General features: G+C 42.2%; 1 long non-coding RNA gene across 2 annotated transcripts in view; it reads left to right on the top strand.

Annotated features, from left to right (window-relative positions):
- LOC134760940 (uncharacterized) overlaps positions 1–15,937 on the top strand; it is a 72,748-nt gene extending 56,811 nt beyond the window's left edge. The window contains exons 3-4 of one of the 2 annotated variants that reach the window (XR_010139072.1): positions 2,305–2,400; positions 15,681–15,937. This is a non-coding gene — a long non-coding RNA (uncharacterized LOC134760940). Of the gene's footprint in view, positions 1–2,304; positions 2,608–15,680 lie in introns of those variants that run through there. The other variant, XR_010139071.1, reaches the window with a different exon arrangement.
- The last annotated feature ends 613 nt before the right edge of the window (positions 15,938–16,550 follow it).

Raw genomic sequence — 16,550 nt, 5'->3', positions numbered from 1 at the left:
AGAAACTTTCTGGGCAATATGCAACTTTCTTATCAGAGACCAGGCTTTAAATTATCTATTCAACAGCAGGTATCAAGGGAGCTGATTTTCAGCCCCAGGCCCTTGTGCTGCAGGTAGGAAACTAGCCCATCTGTACAGAAACCTTCCAATAACCATTGCAGCCAAAATTACAGGCATGCCGTTCTCTGTTCCACAACAGAATCTAAGTGGACCCAATCTCAGCTCCAGGCTGTCCAATTTCAATTTCTGAAATGGAATCATTAGTAATAAATACCCTACTAGCCAACAAACAAACAAACAAACAAAAAAACGAGGAACTGATAGATTCAGTATGAATTCTACCAGATCTACAAAGAGCTGCATCTTATTCTATTGTGTGGATTATCCTAGTTTCTTCAACCGGTTACCCATGCATGCTTACACACACACACACACACACACACATGCACACACACACAAAAAAACAAAAAACAAAAACAAGCAAATAAAAAAAACTGCACACACCTATGTTTCATGTTCTCTCAAAAAGGTGCAGTGGAAATGTCAAGCTGGCCTCTGGTATCATCCAAAGGCTGAGTGGGGAAGGACCCACTCCTTTGTTTGCATTACATTGTTACCAGCAGCCTTATCCACAATGGCAGTTTTTCAGTGGTCTCTCACACCTCTCTAGAGAACCTGCAATTATGTTTATTTATACGGTTTACAGTATATTCGTTAGCCTTTTTCTCTAAACTTGAGGCTGGGTACAATGGCTCTAGTCTGTAATTTCAGTATTGGAGAGGTTGATGTTCTAGGATTCTCTGAATCCAAAAGTCTGAGACTACAGTGATGTATGATTCAGCCTGATGACAGAGCAACACCCTGCTTCTAAATGAATAAATAATAAAAATACAACTGGCAGTAATATTTTTGTTTTACAGTTTGGAAACACAAATTTCCTTTATCAAATGTACGAATATGTGATAGTCACTAACACAGCACATATGCATGTGCATGGGAACCAATGCAGGAAAGCAGTGGGATTGGATGCTTTTTCCCCTTAGTGCTTGAACACGTGTATATTGTCATGATAAGGGGTGTGTTTGGATCAGGAAGTCTCTGCCTGAGCTATCAAAACTGTGGAAATAAGACCCTTCACAAGTCAGGAAACAAAAGTCTCTACTGGTAATAATAACTATAAAATCTTTTGCAGATTTCATTTCATTTTTAATTTAGTTTAGATTAGGCAGCATAACACAGATTACCCTGCTCCTAGTAGTATGCAATTTGATGACAAATGTCAATTAGATTTGGTTGTTGAAAACTACAAGAATCTTAGTTAATACCGTAGTTATATAAGTAATTTTGACAATATACACCAGCTTACTTTAAAGTTTCAGTTGGTCCACCAGACACCTAAATATTATTTTAAACATAGTTCAAAATTCATGTGGATAATGGGCAAAATGGCAAGTTTTTATTTTTATTCATTTCTTTTTGGTTTTATGCCTTTCATTCTCCCTTTTCTCCCCTTCCTTCCTTCTATCTCTCTCGTTCTGTCCTCTCCTTCTCTCCCTCCCTACCTCCCTTTTCCTTCTTTTTTCTTTCTTTCTTTCTTTCCTTCCTTCCTTCTTTCCCTCCTTCCTTCCTTCTTTCTTCCTTTCTTTCTTTCCTTTTCTTTTTCTTTCTTTCTTTCTTTCTTTCTTTCTTTCTTTCTTTCTTTCTTTCTTTCTTTCTTTCTTTCTCTTTCTTTTCTTTCTTCTTTCTTTCTTTGTCTCCTTTCTTTCTTTCCTTCTTCCTTCCTTCTTTTCTTTTTTTATTCGTTTCTTTCTTTCTCTTTCTCTGTTTCTTTCCTTCTCTTTCTTTTTTCTTTCTTTCTTTCTTTTCTTTTCTTTTTTTCTTTTTTCTTTTTTTTCTCTATCTCTGTTTTTCTCTTTGATTTTTTTTAGACAGCTTCTTGCTCTGTCACCTAGGCTGGAGTGTGATGGCATGATCTCAACTCACTGCAATCTCCCCATCCCTGGTTCAAGCAATTCTCCAGTCACCCCCTCCCTAGTAGCTGTGACTGCAGGCATGTGACACCAATCCTGGCTTTTGTGTGTGCCTGTGTGTGTGTATGTGTATTTTTAGCAGAGACCAGATTTCACAATGTTAGCTCAAGCTGGTCTTGAACTCCTGTCCTCAAGTGATGCAGTCACCTCAGCTTCTCAAAGTGCTGGGATTCCAAGACTGAGCCACAATACCCACTAAGTTTTATGCACTTCTCTCCTTAGTCTTCTCTCCTATCTCTTTTATTATTTTATTTCATTTTTATTTCTGAGACAGTCTTCCTGTGGTGCCCAGGCTGGAGTGCAGAGGTGTGATCTCACTTCACTGCAAACTTTGTCCCTGGGGTTCAGTGGATTCTCCTACATCAGCCTCGTGAGTAGCCTGGATTACATCCATGGGCCACCAAGCCCAGCTAGCTTTTGTATGATACTAGACATGAGATCTTGTCATGTTGGCCAGGCTTCTCTCAAACTCCTAACATCAAGAGATCTGCCCATCTCAGCCTGCCAAACTGCTGGGAGTGCATGTGTGAGCCTCCATGCCCTGCTTCATATCTGTTTTAAAGCTCAGTTGATAAGGAATATTGTCTTCCTGGAATGCTTTGTGTTTACAAAACAACTATAGCACTATTATTTAGCCCCTTCGGATAAAATATCGTAACACACAAAATGTACACACACAGACACAGATACAGTCAGTAACCAAAAGATCAGTGTAGGCCAGGACCTAAAATCAAAGATAAGTTGCTGCAGTTGACTAGAATTAAACCAGACCAGAGTTGACCTATACCCAGCCAAGAGATGTGAACAGATGCTTTCAAAAAACTCTATCAGATACATGTTAGATTATTCTCCAGCCATAGCAAAGGGACATTAAAGATTCATTGAGTTTAGAAGAGTCTTGATGGTTTGACTTTTCCAGGGTAGCTTTCATGATGTTGGCCTTTAAAGCTCTCCACAATTACTCAAATCAGTATACAACTCAGTTTTTCTGGGAGTCTAAAGCGCTGTTCAAAATTTTCTAAAATGTAGTGGCTTAAAACAATAATTACAATTTACTTACTTCAGTCTCTGCAATCTTCCACAGTCTCTCAGCCAAATGATTATGGTTCAGGGGCACTTACGAGGATGCAATCTAGTGATGGCTTAGGATGGGGACATTGTCAGGTATCTTCTCATCTCCCTGGTGCCATAGCTAGCATGACTCAAATAGCAGGAGCTGGACTGCTGCTATTTGAGTCAGGTATCTCCTTTTGTTTCTATGAGTCTCTCCATGGGATGTGCCTTCTGCATAGAGTTTTGAGGGTGTCAGATTTTGTGATCTGCTCTGGGACTCCTGAGGGTTTTTTCCCCATGAGAGCAGGAGACTAAGGCAGAGCCGTGTCACCTTTTCTATCCTAGGCCAGAGATGGCCCCATATCCAGAAAATGCTTGCACTGTTTTCTATTCATTAGAAGCAAGTACTGTGTTCAGTCACATCAGGAATATTTTCAAATGGGTATGCAGAGAATTTCAGTGTTTTAGACCACTAAAGTTACCATGCCTAATAATTTCTTATTTTTATAAGTTCTGGATGGGTTTTACCCAAGATGATAGCAGATACAGACTTTTTAGCTTAAAGCCTGTATGCCACAGCTCCAAACATTTGGTTACATGTTGAAATAACTCTCAAGCATTTTGAAATAAGAGCTATAATAAATAAAATACATGAGATGAACTCATAAATATCTGCATGAAATGCTTATAAAAAGGTCAGCCGTAAAAATGTCATGAGGTCTAATGTGCCACTCTTTTACTATTTCTATGGATATTACTTAGACAGGAGGACAAGGACTCAGGGGTCTGCTGGTCAGTCTCTGCACCTTGAAACAGTGGCTGGGGCACCAGGAGTAACATTTCTGGCGAACACTGTGTGGTGAGGATGAGGAGTTCATCTGGGTTAAGGAGGGTGTCAGCATAATGTGACTTGGAGGAGAGGTACACCTGGTAGGGCGACCAGGATCGAGATCTCCAACACATATTGAAATCCCCCATGCCCAGTTGCGGCAAAGTGAATACCTCAGCTTGTTCTGGGTTTCCAGGTATGTTTGGGAAGCATCTCCCTTGCCTGGGAAGGATCACCCCATTCCCTTGCCATGCAGCAGGGTGGGACTTGTTGCCTCTGCTCTGTCTGTTCCAGTGTTTCCCTTCCCATTATCTCACTGCTGGGTAAGGTCGCAGGACCCCAGAATGTAGAGGGGCCCTGGGCTGTTGGCAGTGCCTGGGGGGTGGCCATGTACTAGGAGGAGAGTCCTCACTGAGTCTCCTATGGGCTTGGAGGCTGGGAGGGAACACTAGTTGGGCACTGGCTATTCCAGTATCCAGGGGCCCATCCTGGAGAAGGCCGGGGGGATGTCATAAGCTTATGGATCTGCAATCTAAGTGGAAGAACTGTATTTGCCATGGCTGACATCATCAGGGCAAGACACCCACTGGGTGGAGAGCTGGGATTATGCATTTTACTCCTGTCCTGAAGAGACACTGCATGCCAGCCTTTCTTGGGTCCAGTGATCCTGGGGACCCCGCTTTGGAACCACTCATGACCGTAAGCTTAGGATCTTGTGTGCCCTGCTTCCTATCCACCCAGGTGAGGCATCCTGGAGAGGATGTGTGGGGTGAAGCTCCTGTGCAAACATGCAGCACTGAAATGGGGTGTCACTAGCCAGTTAGGCCCCTGCTCACTAGGCCTTCTCCTGAGCTCCCACCTGACTAAGTGATACGTGTTCCATCTACATGACCCTGCAGCCCGGGTTTCTCCTCCACCTACTGACCTGTGCCCTCTTAGGGAGGATGCCAGCCTACCTGGAGACTCAGGCCCTGCCAGAACCCCATGCTGTCCTCCCCTCTCATGGGCTGGACACTCTCTGATGCACAGGGATTCCCGAACAGCTATCCCAAAACCCCGTGGGTTCCATTGCTTCTTCCCTGAATGCCTGCCTTCCCTGACAAAACAGACAGGAAGACACAGGGAGCATCTAGGTTTTATTTCCTTCCGGTTGTCATTTTGGCTCCAAGAGATATCCTCCAGGATGCTCACACCAGCCAGACTTTTCCTCCTCCCTCTCCATTTGTGAGAACCTGGAGGACACTTCACATCTCCCAAATGCACAGGCTTCACGGGTCCTGAAGTTGGATTGCCAAACCCAGCAGCCCCTAAACCAAGGTACACAGAGGTACACAGACACAGGTGTGCACACACATGCATCAACTCAGACATGCAGGCTGGAACATGCCTACACTCATACTGGTATGAGGGAAACTGGGTGTCTACACCAATACTCAGGTGGGCCTTCATGCTCAGCCACATTCCCTGCTGGACACACACAGAAGGTCCCCTACCATTTAACTGATCATCTACAGTGGGATTTATTTTTACTTTTATACTTTCATAACTTACCAAAGTATGTTGCATTCTTTCCCCCATCATGAAAAAGACTTTGATGAAAGAAAGGAGGGAGAGGACTTTTTCTATCAGCATTTATAATGTTAAGGTATTTTAAAAATTGTATGTCTTTTAATGTCATAGGAAATGTCTCGGGGGCAGGGGCAACATGAGTGAGTATGGCAGAGGGGAGAAAGCATGTCAGACAGCCTGGAGTCATTGAAGCAGAACATGACAGGACAGGGATAGCCATTCTATGAGGACATAGACCTAGATGTGCCTCACATGCACCTCCGTGTGGAGGGCAAGAGGGCCCTAGATGAACCCAAACTGAACCCAGGTGGTAGCAGGCCTCAAGATGTGAAAGAGAGCCAGAGATGGATGATGTGACAGCTATCGATTGATCCTTGCTTCTTGCCCATTGACCTTCACCACTTCTGCCTCTTTGGTGACTTCAGCTTTCCCAGTTCTGAAATATGAGTGTTAGAGTTTCCTGAAGAGCCTTTCTCCCCCTGCCCAGGGATGGCCTGGGATTTCTCACCACAGGCACTTCCCTGAGCTTTGAGTTTTCCATGTGTGTCCCAGCTCCAGGACACACAGGACCCTGAGCCACCAGCCCTAGGCTTCTTACCTGGTCTCCTCTCTTTTCCCTCTCTTAAGGCTTAACTCCTTCTGGTAGTGCTGCAGGGGATTTAGACAGAGGCTCTGACTGATGTACTGGGGGACTGTGGGAAGGGGTCCATGACTGGTCATTTCATGGTTCAAAGCCAATTCCCCAGATGCCAAGGAAAGACTAGCAAGGTCCTTTCCCATGACACACCTCAGTGGTGTCCACCTCAGCAATCCTGGCTGACCCTGAGTGGTGATGGTCAGCCAACCAGCTGAAGAAGCTCAGTTAGGCTGTGTCCTGCCTTAAGCTGGGGGCTTTTCCTGCATGACTCTAGAATAACTGGGCTACAGTAGAGCCAGACACCTTGCATCCTGGAGCAAGAGGAGTCGGGAAGGCTCATGCCAGGCCTAGCCTCCCACACTCCACCCCCTCTACCATGCTGGGAGGCACTCCTTACAGAGGATGCCAACCTGATACTCCTTAATGATCACTTCATTGAGGAAGTACGGGTTGTCATAAAAGGGAAACTTCATCCTGCCACTGGTACCTGGGATGGCTGAGTTCCTCCACCTGCCAGGCCAAGAAGAAGAGGACAGACTCAAAGGGACCATTTCATCTAGCTGGGCTGAGGGCCTTCTGGCTGTGGTGAAGCATGCATTTACCCTTCCCACTCTCCTGCTGAGACAGCCCCAGTCCCCAGGAGGACCTCAAACTGACTAGGACCCACAACTCCTCCCCCAGGCCCAGGCAACGAAGCCTGATTTGCAAACTGATTATGGAGATTACTTAGCACGACTTCCTCATGTTTTCTGAATGCTGCCAACATCTGGGAGTGTGCACCATCTGCCTGTGGTCAAGGAGCCTCCAGATGATTGGGTGGGCATGCAAGGAAACACCCTGCAAATTTGCAAGAGCTGGGAGAGTGTTGGGTAGGGCTATCCCCCAGACCTTTGGCCTGGCACCCTGCATTGGTGGTCCTTTCTCTGTCTGGCACTGGGGGCTTGGTAGCAGATCTGGTGGTCTTGTGGATGGGTGGAAGGAGTCCCAGAAAGACTCCACTGACAATGAGCAGGGAGCACAAGTAGGCAGGAGATTGACGGTGGGGTGCTGTAGTATGAGGCAGCTGTTTCCTCAGAGTTCCTGAGCTGCATGTGGCCACTGTGTGCTGGGTGCTGCACAGGCTCTGCTGAGGGTGTCCAGGTGTGTGGTGCCATCTTGTCCTGGTCTCCCTGTGGGGTGGTTATGTCCACTTGAGGGAAGCACTGGGGGTAGAAGGGACTGCAGGGCTGTGCCTGGCACTCCCCAGTGGGCTCACGTGTGTACAACAGAGATTTTATATGCTCAGGGCCTACAGCTCTTTGGTTGCAGTGCAGGCAGAGGGAAGAAAACCTGTTTGGGGAGCTGGTGCATGCCTTGCAGAGGACAGCAGCCCCGTGCACTGTGAACCCATCTTCAGCACCTTGTGTTTCTGGGATGAAGTTGCTGGACACAGACACAGGTAGTGGGGGTGGTTCCATGGCTGGTATGAGCATGCAGACTCCCCTTCCTCCAAGGACTTTCCCAGGGAAACATGCCCTTCAACTTTCTGCTGTGCAAGAAGGGTCCTTGGTGCCACTATTCTCCCTTGTGCATGCTGAGCTTGGCCCCCAGTCCCTCCCACATGCTCTCAGAGCACCTACAAACAAGCTGCCCTCCTATCTGCAGGAGTATGCCCTCAGCGCCCCTTGCTGTCCCCCATGCCCTACCTCCTGGCTGACCCTGTGTGCCTCTGGCCTGGCTCCCTTGCCCTGGAAGCCTGATGCCCATCCCCTGCTGCCAGTCATCCCTAATGGTCAGCTCAAGGATATGGCTCTGGCCCAAAAGCTGGAGATGCCCTGGCTGATGGCCTATGTGCCATCCAGGCCAGACAGATGCCCCTGCCAAAACTTCTGCCTCAGCCCTGGGCAGTCCATGTGACCTGGGGCATTCACAGAGTGCAGCTCCAAGTGAAGGACCTCCAGCATGTCTGTTGCTGGCTGGGACATGCTAGGGCCAGGGCCAGGCTGTGCCTAATTGTCCTCCTCCTTCTGCTGTATGTCAGCTTTCTCCTCAACCACTATCTGGACCATCGCCATGATGTAGTCCACCACCAGCACCTTATCCTCCCCAAAGAGCACCTCTGCGCTCAATACCCTGGCTGCCCTCTCCTGCAGAGCCTCCAATTTGAATGGAGTGCCTTCTTTGGAGGTCCCACTGACCATGGCCTGCACTGTCCACTCCATATCTGGATAATATATCCTTAAAATATCCTTAAAAAAAACTTAAAGCCGGGAAGCTTGAACTGGGTGGAACCCACCACAGCTCAAGGAGGCCTGCCTGCCTCTGTAGGCTCCACCTCTGGGGGCAGGGCATAGACAAACAAAAAGACAGCAGTAACCTCTGCAGAATTAAGTGTCCCTGTCTGACACCTTTGAGGAGAGAAGTGGTTCTCCCAGCACACAGCTGGAGATCTGAGAAAGGGCAGACTGCCTCCTCAAGTGGGTCCCCGACCCATGACCCTCGAGCAGCCTAACTGGGAGGCACCCCCCCAGCAGGGGCAGACTGACACCTCACACGGCTGGATGGGTACTCCAACAGACCTGCAGCTGAGGGTCCTGTCTGTTAGAAGGAAAACTAAAAGAAAGGACATCCACACCAAAAACCCATCTGTACATCACCATCATCCAAGACCAAAAGTAGATAAAACCACAAAGATGGGGAAAAAACAGAGCAGAAAAACTGGAAACTCTAAAAAGCAGAGTGCCTCTCATCCTTCAAAGGAATGCAGTTCCTCACCAGCAATGGAACAAACCTGGACGGAGAATGACTTTGACAAGCTGAGAGAAGAAGGCTTCAGACGATCAAATTACTCCGAGCTATGGAGGATATTCAAACCAAAGGCAAAGAAGTTGAAAACTTTGAAAAAAATGTAGAAGAATGTATAACTAGAATAACCAATACAGAGAAGTGCTTAAAGGAGCTGATGGAGCTGAAAACCAAGGCTCGAGAAATACGTGAAGAATGCAGAAGCCTCAGGAGCTGATGCGATCAAATAGAAGAAAGGGTATCAGCCATGGAAGATGAAATGAATTAAATGAAGCAAGAAGGGAAGTTTAGAGAAAAAAGAATAGAAAGAAATGAGCAAAGCCTCCAAGAAATGTGTGACTATGTGAAAAGACCAAATCTGCGTCTGATTGGTGTACCTGAAAGTGACTGGGAGAATGGAACCAAGTTGGGAAAACAGTCTGCAGGATATTATCCAGGAGAACTTCCCCAATCTAGCAAGGCAGGCCAACATTCAGATTCAGGAAATACAGAGAACGTCACAAAGATACTCCTCGAGAAGAGCAACTCCAAGACACATAATTGTCAGATTCACCAAAGTTGAAATGATGGAAAAAATGTTAAGGGCAGCCAGAGAGAAAGGTCAGGTTACCCACAAAGGGAAGCCCATCAGACTAACAGCGGATCTCTTGGCAGAAACCCTAAAAGCCAGAAGAGAGTGGGGGCCAATATTCAACATTCTTAAAGAAAATAATTTTCAACCCAGAATTTCATATCCAGCCAAACTAAGCTTCATAAGTGAAGGAGAAATAAAATACTTTACAGACAAGCAAATGCTGACAGATTTTGTCACCACAAGGCCTGCCCTAAAAGAGCTCCTGAAGGAAGCACTAAACATGGAAAGGCACAACTGGTACTAACCACAGCAAAATCATGCCAAAATGTAAAGACCATCGAGACTAGGAAGAGACTGCATCAACTAACAAGCAAAATAACCAGCTAACATCATAATGACAGGATCAAATTCACACATAACAATATTAACTTTAAATGTAAATGGGCTAAATTCTCCAATTAAAAGACACGGACTGGCAAATTGGATAAAGACACAAGACTCATCAGTGTGCTGTATTCAGGAAACTCATCTCACATGCAAAGACACAGATAGGCTCAAAATAAAAGGATGGAGGAAGATCTACCAAGCAAATGGAAAACAAAAAAAGGCAGGGGTTGCAATCCTAGTCTCTGATAAAACAGACTTTAAACCAACAAAGATCAAAAGAGACAAAGAAGGCCATTACACAATGGTAAAGGGATTAATTCAACAAGAAGAGCTAACTATCCTAAATATATATGCACCCAATACAGGAGCACCCAGATTCATAAAGCAAGTCCTGAGTGACCTACAAAGAGACTTAGAATCCCACACATTAATAATGGGAGACTTTAACACCCCACTGTCAACATTAGACAGATCAACGAGACAGAGAGTCAACAAGGATACCCAGGAATTGAACTCAGCTCTGCACCAAGCGAACCTAATAGACATCTACAGAACTCTCCACCCCAAATCAACAGAATATACATTTTTTTTCAGCACCACACCACACCTATTCCAAAATTGACCACATACTTGGAAGTAAAGCTCTCCTCAGGAAGTGTAAAACAACAGAAATTATAACAAACTATCTCTCAGATCACAGTGTAATCAAGCTAGAACTCAGCATTAAGAATCTCACTCAAAACCACTCAACTACATGGAAACTGAACAACCTGCTCCTGAATGACTACTGGGTACATAACGAAATGAAGGCAGAAATAAAGATGTTCTTTGAAACCAACGAGAACCAAGACACAACATACAAGAATCTATGAGATGCATTCAAAACAATGTGTAGAGGGAAATTTATAGCACTAAATGCCCATAAGAGAAAGCAGGAAAGATCCAAAATTGACACCCTAACATCACAATTAAAAGAACTAGAAAAGCAAGAGCAAACACATTCAAAAGCTAGCAGAAGGCAAGAAATAACTAAAATCAGAGCAGAACTGAAGGAAATAGAGAAACAAAAAACCCTTCAAAAAATTAATGAATCCAGGAGCTGGTTTTTTGAAAGGATCAACAAAATTGATAGACTGCTAGCAAGACTAATAAAGAAAAAAAGAGAGAAGAATCAAATAGATGCAATAAAAAATGATAAAGGGAATATCACCACCAATCCCACAGACATACAAACTACCATCAGAGAATACTACAAACACCTCTACGCAAATAAACTAGAAAATCTAGAAGAAATGGGTAAATTCCTCAACACATACACCCTCCCAAGACTAAACCAGGAAGAAGTTGAATCTCTGAATAGACCAATAACAGGTGCTGAAATTGTGGCAATAATCAATAGCTTACCAACCAAAAAAAGTCCAGGACCAGATGGATTCACAGCTGAATTCTACCAGAGGTAGAAGGAGGAACTGGTACTATTCCTTCTGAAACTATTCCAATCAATAGAAAAAGAGGGAATCCTCCCTAACCCATTTTATGAGGCCAGCATCATCCTGATACCAAAGCCAGGCAGAGACACAACAAAAAAAGAGAATTTTAGACCAATATCCTTCATGAACATTGATACAAAAATCCTCAATAAAATACTGGCAAACCGAATCCAGCAGCACATCAAAAAGCTTATCCACCATGATCAAGAGGGCTTCATCCCTGGGATGCAAGGCTGGTTCAATATATGCAAATCAATAAATGTAATCCAGCATATAAACAGAACCAAAGACAAAAACCACATGATTATCTCAATAGATGCAGAAAAGGCCTTTGACAAAATTCAACAATGCTTCATGCTAAAAACTCTCAATAAATTAGGTATTGATGGGACATATCTCAAAATAAGAGCTATCTATGACAAACCCACAGCCAATATCATACTGAATGGGCAAAAACTGGAAGCATTCCCTTTGAAAACTGGCACAAGACAGGGATGCCCTCTCTCACCACTTCTATTCAACATAGTGCTGGAAGTTCTGGCCAGGGCAATTATGCAAGAGAAGGAAATAAACGGTATTCAATTAGGAAAAGAGGAAGTCAAATTGTCCCTGTTTGCAGACGACATGATTGTATATCAAGAAAACCCCATTGTCTCAGCCCAAAATCTCCTTAAGCTGATAACTTCAGCAAAGTCTCAGGATACAAAATCAATGTACAAAAATCACAAACATTCTTATACACCAATAACAGACAAACAGAGAGCCAAATCATGAGTGAACTCCCATTGACAATTGCTTCAAAGAGAATAAAATATCTAGAAATCCAACTTACAAGGGATGTGAAGGACCTCTTCAAAGAGAAGTACAAACCACTGCTCAAGGAAATAAAAGAGGATACAAAGAAATGGAAGAACATTTCATGCTCATGGGTAGGAAGAATCAATATTGTGAAAATGGACATACTGCCCAAGGTAATTTACAGATTCAATGCCATCCCCATCAAGCTACCAATGACTTTCTTCACAGAATTGGAAAAAAACACTTTAAAGTTCATATGGAACCAAAAAAGAGCTCGTATCACCAAGTCAATCCTAAGCCAAAAGAACAAAGCTGGAGGCATCACACTACCTGACTTCAAACTATACTACAAGGGTACAGTAACCAAAACAGCATGGTACTGGTACCAAAACAGAGATATAGATCAATGGAACAGAACAAAGCCCTCAGAAATAATGCCACATATCTACAACTATCTGATCTTTGACAAACCTGAGAAAAACAAGAAATGGGGAAAGGATTCCCTATTTAATAAATGATGCTGGGAAAACAGGCTAGCCATATGGAGAAAGCTGAAACTGGATCCCTTCCTTGCACCTTATACAAAAATTAATTCAAGATGGATTAAAGATTTAAATTTCAGACCTAAAACCATAAAAATCCTAGAAGAAAACCTAGGCATTACCATTCAGGACATAGGCATGGGCAAGGACTTCATGTCTAAAACACCAAAAGCAATGGCAACAAAAGCCAAAATTGACAAATGGGATCTAATTAAACTAAAGAGCTTCTGCACAGCAAAAGAAACTACCATCAGAGTGAACAGACAACCTACAAAATGGGAGAAAATTTTCACAACCTCCTCATCTGACAAAGGGCTAATATCCAGAATCTACAAAGAACCCAAACAAATTTACAAGAAAAAAACAAACAACCCCTTCAAAAAGTGGTTGAAGGACGTGAACAGACACTTCTCAAAAGAAGACATTTATGCAGCCAAAAAACACATGAAAAAATGCTCACCATCACTGGTCATCAGAGAAATGCAAATCAAAACCACAATGAGATACCATCTCACACCAGTTAGAATGGCAGTCATTAAAAAGTCAGGAAACGACAGGTACTGGAGAGGATGTGGAGATATAGGTACACTTTTACACTGTTGGTGGGACTGTAAACTAGTTCAACCCTTGTGGAAGTCAGTGTGGCGATTCCTCAGGGATCTAGAACTAGATATTCCATTTGACCCAGCCATCCCATTACTGGGTATATACCCAAAGGACTATAAATCATGCTGCTATAAAGACACATGCACACGTATGTTTATTGCGGCATTATTCACAATAGCAAAGACTTGGAACCAACCCAAATGTCCAACAATGATAGACTGGATTAAGAAAATGTTTCACATATACACCATTGAATACTATGCAGCCATAAGAAATGAGGAGTTCATGTCCTTTGTAGGGACATGGATGAAATTGGAAATCATCATTCTCAGTAAACTATCGCAAGAACAAAAAACCAAACACCGCATATTCTCACTCATAGGTGGGAATTGAACAATGAGAACACATGGACACAGGAAGGGGAACATCACACTTCGGGGACTGTTCTGGGGTGGGGGGACGGGGGAAGGATAGCATTGGGAGATATACCTAATGCTAGATGACGAGTTAGTGCGTGCAGCGCACCAGCATGGCACATTTATACATATGTAACTAACCTGCACATTGCGCACATGTACCATAAAACCTAAAGTATAATAATAATAAAAAATAAAAAAATAAAAAAAAGATGTGAAATAAAAAAAAATCAAGCTATAGAACTAGAGAGTAAAATGGTAATTACTAGAGGCTTGGTGTGGGTAGGGAGTAATTAGTCAAAGGGCACAACATTTTACTTAGGAGAAAGAAATAAGTTTGAGAGATCTAAAAAAAAAAAAAAAATTAAAAGCATTCCTATTTCTCCACATTCTCTCCAACATCTGATGTTTCCTGAATTTTTAATGATCGCCATTGTAACTGACATGAGATGGTCTCATTTTGGTTACAGGGTTATGTATGGAGCTGAAAACCATCATACTAAGCAAACTATCACAAGGACAGAAAATCAAACACCACATGTTCTCACTCTTAAGTGGGAGTTCAACAATGAGAACACATGGACACAGGGCGAGGAACAGCACACTGGTCAGGGGTTGGGGGACTGGGGAGGGATAGCATTATGGGAAATACCTAACGTAAGTGGTAAATTGATGGGTGCAGCAAACCATCATGGCACATGTATCCCTATGTAACAAACCTGCACATTCTGCACCTGTACCCTAGAACTTAAAGTACAATCAAAAAATTAAAAAGGAAAACAGCTCTCCAAACCCAAATACTAAATAGAAAATGAGTATCAAATGGCCTAGAATGTAACTTACATGAAAACATAACAAATATTTAGCAGATAGTTTCTAAATGCCACCATAAGCCTGGTGGTCTGCAAGAAGCTCAGAAAAACGTGGTCTTTGCTTCTCTGAGTGTGCAGTTTTTACAGGCACATAGATAAATGAGGAATAATAAGTGTGAGAACTGTTGTAATAGGCAAATACAGGAAATATAACTGGAAATATGAGCAATGATTTTGATAAAACATTAATAAACAATGAAATGTAAAAAAAAAAAACATGATTTTAATAAGTTTTGCCTTCTTCATCCCTTCAGAGGAAAACTCATGCCTCTGCTTTATTGGCTGACATGTTCCTAAGTAGATGTAGCAACTCTGATTTGTATTACTCAATCATATTTTCCTCATTTATGAAATACCAGTTTACAGATTCTTTTGAAGATCAAATGAGAATATTTACTGTTACTGTATAAACTGTCAAGTGCTACACAACTGTTATTGTCTCATGGTGGATTTATACTGTGTATATCACATGGTTAGGGTAACACTGTCATAAAGGAAATCTTGAAATGTGTCTGCTGCTCAGTTTTTATTTTTCAAATGTTTCAGTCATTATTATTTATCATATGATTTCTAGGGGCTTTTGAATTTTAAAGAGAATATATATAAACAGAAAAGAGAAGGACAATGAAATTGTGAGACTATAGTCATAATTTCATTGACTAATTCAATTGCTTATAAAGTGAGATTAGATTATATTTCTCCTAAAAGATCCTCAGAGAAATTCTAAGATGATACACCCGCTGTTTGAATGCCCATAAACATGTTGCTTAAGTTAGAGTTAACTCTTTTTAAAGCCTGTAGATACAGTAATAGTTTCATGTATTAAAACAGGGAAAACAGGATTTTTAGTAATACTTGCCCTCACCAGAAAAGATCTTAACTGTTAAACAGTTCTTTATGTCAAATTAAATTTTTCATTTTTCTACCTAATATTTTGGATGAGGTATGCATTTTTAAATGTATTTTCACCCTTATTGTACTTCTGTGATAAACTGCAGACTTAAATTCACATCATAATTATCTTTCAGTTTTACTTGTCTGTTCCAAAAGGTTCACAGAAATAAAGAATTCCATTTATGCTTGTATCTTTCAGCAACCTTATTTCAGAAAGTGGTGCCCATTACTGCAGAAATCACATGTACAGGTCCAAAGGTAGTGGGGGGAGGAGGAGGAGGAGGAGGACTAGGAGGAGGAGGAGGAGGAGAAGAAGGAGAAGGAGAAGGAGAAGGAGAAGAACTGGAAGAGAGAGAGGAAGAGGAAGAAGAAGAGAAGCTTTTAAATCTATATATTTGTAACACTATATCAGAAACTCAGTAGTAATAGTGAAATAAAAAAAACATAGTCAATTTCATCTCATACCTAGACTGAAATGTGAATCTTGAAAAGGAAGTTAAGAACTTTGGGCTTGTCAAAATTTTCCTATATGGTAAAATTATTGGAGACTTTCTCTCACTAGGAAACATAAACAAAAATCCATGCTTTGTACATGTGTAAATAAAAATATTTTTATTTCTCTCAGTTATGACATGCAAGCAAGTAATAAAGTGAAAGAACAATAATAAAATGATATAAGGAAATTTCTCTGTATCAAAAAATTTCATTGAGGCTATTAATTTTACGAAAACCATAGAGAATTCTTCATGAAACTACATTATATAGTACTTTTTAGTATTTTACTTACATTATAAATCAACAAATTAAATGAAATTCTTAATAATTATTTATTACCAATAAATTATTCTACTCAAGTAATCCTTTTGAAGTTAAGTATTTTAAATAAAACATTAAAAACAAATTGTACTGACTGACATCAGCTTTCGATGAAATAATACTTCTGTATTTGTAGTCATGTGACTTGTAACTTTCTCCTCACAATGGATCTTTTATAACACCAGTATTAGTGTTTTCTCTGATATAAACACTGTGATAATCACAGCTTTCCTGTATCCACACATTACATGTC

This window comes from Pongo abelii, chromosome Y (assembly GCF_028885655.2).
Source record: "Pongo abelii isolate AG06213 chromosome Y, NHGRI_mPonAbe1-v2.0_pri, whole genome shotgun sequence".
Taxonomy (NCBI): domain Eukaryota; kingdom Metazoa; phylum Chordata; class Mammalia; order Primates; family Hominidae; genus Pongo; species Pongo abelii.
This window is presented reverse-complemented; position numbering and strand designations above follow the sequence as displayed.